This window comes from Dioscorea cayenensis, chromosome 19, assembly GCF_009730915.1.
Source record: "Dioscorea cayenensis subsp. rotundata cultivar TDr96_F1 chromosome 19, TDr96_F1_v2_PseudoChromosome.rev07_lg8_w22 25.fasta, whole genome shotgun sequence".
Classification (NCBI taxonomy): Eukaryota; Viridiplantae; Streptophyta; class Magnoliopsida; order Dioscoreales; family Dioscoreaceae; genus Dioscorea; species Dioscorea cayenensis.
Genome location: NC_052489.1, coordinates 10,651,057 through 10,656,533, shown reverse-complemented (window position 1 = coordinate 10,656,533; position 5,477 = coordinate 10,651,057).

The window sequence follows — 5,477 nt, the reverse complement described above, 5'->3', positions numbered from 1 at the left end:
ATTTGATACGATCAGGATGATGGGGTTGGTACGGAGATGTGGGCCAGGGGTCTATATTCTTACTACAGCTACCTCAAAGACCGCCAGGAGCGAAGGAGTTACTGCGGAGGGTTCCCCGCAGATTCCCAGACCTCTCGCAGCACAGGGTCCTCAAGCTTATGACCGTATTGAGAGGCTTGAGAGCATTGTGAGAGAGATTCAGACCGAGATGGCGGAGCTCCGCGCTATACAGTCAGCTCAGTATACAGATCTTATGGCCCGGTTCAACTTTCTAAGAGATCTATTGAGATCTAGACCCTCAGTTCCTCCGGCATCTCCATCTCCTACCCCAACACCGGTGGACCCACCATGTGCGTCTTCACCAGCAGCAGCACCAGAGCCCGAGGGCAACACAGACACTTGACTTTACTTTCTTTTACTTTTATGCACTTTATTTTTAGACTTGTTCACTCAGAAAGGATTCTCCTTCTGAGTTTATTTTCATTTTGCATCTCGAGTTGTATTCATTTTCTATCTTTTGTATATCCTTGAGTTATTTTGTTTTTATTGAGCTTCACTGAATCCCCTCGTGTATGCATGCAGATGGTCTTGTCATCTTAGGAATTGAGACTTAATCATGGGCACGGCCAAGGTGCTGAAGCACTTGGCCGTGTGAGCTTCACAACCCGTCGGAACACTAGGAGTCAGTGGAGTATTGTTTTGATTGCTTCTCCTACATTTGCTTTTGAATGATATACATTTTGAGTGAGCTTGCATGTGTACGTTGGGGACAATGTACAACTTAAGTGTGGGGGGGAGTTTTATAGTGCACACATCTTTTCTATTGTTCTTGATTGATATATGCTCACATAGCCAATGGCGGTTCACCTTAGTTGCAATGATTGTATTCTTGAGTTTAGGAAAATTTCTAACATTCAATGTTTTCATGCTATAGTTCTTGCTTGAATTTCTAGGAATTTTTGCCCGATTTACACTTAGTGCACTACTCACTCTTTAAACTCTTTTGGAAACTCAAGTTTGATGTTAAAGGGACTAGTTATAGTTGTTTCTTGTGTTAAATTCTAAAAAAAAAAGTTTTATTGTTTATTTGTGCTTGTTGGGTGGAAAGAGCTACCACCTATGAAGTATGAAGCTACTCTCATAAGTCGGATACTAGCTATGCCCTAATGAGAGAAAGAGCTATCTCATAGGATGAGTGAAAGCTACCACTCCGGTAAAAAGAGATACCACCTCGAAAGTGTGAAAGCCACCTTAGCAGCCGCTTTGGAGAGGGCTACCTTAGAGGATGTGTGAAGCTACTACCATCTTTGAAATTGTTGTCACTTTTGTAGATAAATAAATCCCTTGTAATTAGAACTTTGAGGAGTATACTTTGGGTTGACTTGAGTGAGTTCACACACGTACACGATTTCGGGTTTTGTTTCCTTTTTTATTCAAGTTTTTAGCTAGAGCATTGAGTTTTTATATTTAGTGTTGAAATTTCCCTCACTTGTAGAATACTCGCTTTGTATACTTTGGTGAACCTAAGGCCAAGCACTTTCAATATTTTCTTCATTGATGCACATAACATTTTAATTTTGGCTTGAGGACAAGCAAAAGCATAAGTGTGGGGGAGTTTGATAAGTGTTTGTGCGATATGAATGCGAAGCGCTCATTCCTTATATTGAGCATTACTTTTCTCGGGTTTTTACACTAATACGTGTGTTTTTATGTTACTTTCGTGCAGGCAGGGTTGTGAGGCCGAGTATGAAGGAAAGAAGCCAATGTGGAGCACAATGCACTGATTTTTGAGGAAATCTTGCTAAGGTTCAAACGCGAAGACATAGGTCAGATGTGAGATGCTAGAGTGTGTGCCAACCTCCTCGTATTCGAGTTTAGCACATCTAATTGGAGGGGCACAAAGGCAGTCACACTCGAGCATTCCGACTTATGCACATAGAATAAGAGCTCCACCAACTTGTCTATCATTAAAGAAGCAAGTGATCCACGACGTGAACGTGTGCCCGTTTGCGTTACTCCAATGAAAGTATGGATTCGGGAAGCTATTCAGGCCGGATATTGTAGCAGAGCAGTGTAGCAACACGGTAGCAAGTACTGTAGCCGCACTGTTCACAACCGGCCGAGAAAACAGGAGTTCAGAGAATCCACACGGGCGTGTGGAAATTATCCACGCCCGTGTGGAAATTCCACACGGGCGCGTGAAGCATCCATGCTTGTGTAGTCGCCCGATTCCAGCCCTATAAAAAGCCAATTCAGCCCCGATTTTAGTATTCTTTTCTCCATCTTTTCCCCAACTTGAGAGAGGGCTTCGGCTAGGGTTTTGAGGGGTATTGGCTATGGTTTTGGAGATGTTCTATGGCTCCAACATCGTCATTCCTTAGGAAGAAGGTTGGTAGGGGAGCTTCCGTCAAGGCGTATCCTATACCGGATGAGGGAATCCTTGGACGACAAGTAGAGGACTTTCCACAAGACCATCGACATGACCATCGAGGGGGTTTCTTTATGGATTCATTGCTTTCACATTCTATTTCTTTGATTGTACTTAGCACCATGGAGAGCTAAACCCCTAGTGGGTACTTGGGTATTTGTGAACCCTAGGATGTATTTGTTTGATTGAATCTCTTTATTATGCTTTCAATTAATTGATGTTTATTATGAGTTCCAACCTTGAATGCTTGATTGTATGAACATTTCCCCTAGAGTGACACTAGGGTTGAGAGTTCTTGTTGGTAACCTTGTGAGTGAGTGACACACCACGAGCGTTAGACAAAGCTAGGTTGGAGAGGGTTGAGAGGGTGAAACGAGAGGTACAGGAGCGTTCCCTTTCCCCTCCGACGTGATAGATTCTACCCTGTTCCTCGAGTTCTTTGCGGCCATAATAGAGTGAATGGTCTAAGGGATGACCCTCCGCTGGGGCTTAGTTGCGCGTGCAACGGAGTGAAGCGTTGAGGTGATCTTAGTATCTAGGGATTAATTGTGGTTAGCGACCTTCCACCTGGACCAAAGGGTTAGGTCTATAATTAGGAAGAGATTTATCACTTGGAATCCCTAGAGCTCTTTGCATCTCTATTCCAGTGCGAGGTTGAGAGGTTATCTAATCTCTCCTCCGGGACATGTATAGAGTTAGGCATAGATGACCTTAGATTTGGGACTATGTAATTAAGGATTTCCACGACTCACCATTGCATCGATTAGGAAGCATAATAGAGGGTTCTTGCACTTGAAACAATTATCTTAGGCGGAGCATTATCTGAATACCCCATCTTTATCAATTGCCTTACCTCCTCCTTTTCTTGTGCTCTCTTACTTGTTGTTTTTACTTTTGAGAATTGAATCATTTTCACACTTATCACTACTGTTCTTTCACATAGCTAAGAATCGGATTAAGTGTTTTTATTCCGTATTCCCTGTGGATTCGATACCCGCTCATCCGGGATTATTACTTTGATAAACCGTGCACTTGCAGAATATACGTAAGGGGACCTTGTCAGATGTTGATGAGGATGCCGAGGTTCCATTGATACTTGGGAGGCCGGTATTGCGCACCTCCAAGGCCCTCATTAACATAGACGGTGGAAAGTTGACATATCACCTCGCCAAAGACATGTGACATTCTCTTGAGTTTGGCAATACTTTGTATTTTTTTAACATTACTGATTAGTTAATTGATGAATACAAGAAGGAAATGATGTGTCTGGACCCATGTTGAGGGGTTACTAGATCAAGAAGTGGAGAATGAAGAAATCTTATCACTTGGTCTAGAGGACAAGTTGCAACCTACCTCGGGGGTCATGAAGAGGATGATCCAAAAGTTGAAAAGACCAAGGAGACGTCACAAGAAGCACCCCAATGCTAATAGGGATGTGCATTCACGGAGTAAGGATGACGAACCCTTGTGTGGTAACAAACTCAATAACTCCCCCTCTACCTTGAAACAATTGTGTTCATCATGCTTTCAAGTTGTAGGTAAGAGGGCAACATTATTTTGTGAACCCTAGTAAGGTAAGGATAGGTACATCAAGCTTAGTGACGTTAAACAAATGCTTCTTGGGAGACAACCCAAGCATTTACTATTTCCCTAGGTTTCATTTTAGTACGTGTATGAATAAATGCTTTAGTGTTGGTGTCTTAATTTGTACATGCTTTTGCTATGTTTTTCTCATGGATTGTTAGTGTATTAGTGATAAGTGTCTAAATGTAGGTGTTTTCATATATATATCATATTCACTTTGCATGTATTTTGTGAGGTTTGATGCCCGTTTTGTGCTTAATCGTCTACTATTAACTTTGTAGGGCATAAGAGAGCCATGGAGAACAAAAAGATATCATTCAAGTAAAAAGAGAAGAAAACTGCAATTTTATACCACCCCCATACCACCCAGTAGGGGGGCCGTATACACTGTAGCAGCGGGATGAAGTTGAAGCTGTCTGCCCAGATTTTCATACCACCCCTATACCACCCAGTATGGGTGCCGTATGGGGGCTGTATGGACCCCGTATGCACCCCGTATGGAGTGTGAATCTAGATTATTTGAGTGCTATGTGACCCGTATGCCATCAAGGGTATAAAAGCTGACTTTTAGGGCAGAACAAGGAACTTTTTTTCTGGGCATTTTTGAGAGACTACTTGAGAGGCTTTGGGCGACTTTGGGAAGGGGAAGAAGGGCAAGAAAGCTAGGATTTCATTCAAGGCCAAGGTCCAAGACTCTCTAGGCAAGAAGGTAACATCATTCAAGGAGACATCTACCACGATTCGAAGAAAGGAGACCCGCGGCTAGAGGAAGCGTCATTTGGCACTCCTTTGGTGGGGGAAGCATCATTCGGCACATTCTCTACCTCCTCCTCTACCATTTCATCTAGGAAGTGTCATTTATGCTTTTGTTTCATGTTTTTCTTGATTGTATTGTTTGTTGTGGGATGATGACACACTAGACCCCCAAGGCCAATGGGTGTTGGTGAGCCTTGGGGGGTTTTATCATGTATTTTGGATGATTACTTGTTAATTCCATGATTGGGTAATTTTGAGATTTAATCCATTGTTTTCATGCTAAGTGCTACACTAAGGAGAAATCCGTAGCTCTTTTATGAGTGATGCATGTAGATGTAACTTTCTCACATGTATTAGATCATGAATGGATTAGAAGGGGAGACTTGTATCATCACGCCTAGAAATTGGGTGTTGGTAGCCCTCCATGTTAGGTTAAGCCGAAGAGGAGTAGGTTTACTCCTATTTGAGATTTCCTTGTACTTAATGCAATCGTAGGAACGTGGATTTGGAAGAAATTCCTATCAATGTTCGTATGGGATTAGGGTTCAATCACCGAGAAATTAGGGTTGTTCTAATCTAGAAATCTCTTGGTCCAATTTACCCTTGCATATTTTAATCATCATCCATGTTTCATGATAACTCCACAAGGGGATCCACATCCATAGGCCTTTGCATTACATTGATTTTCTTGCTTGCTCATTGCTTGTTC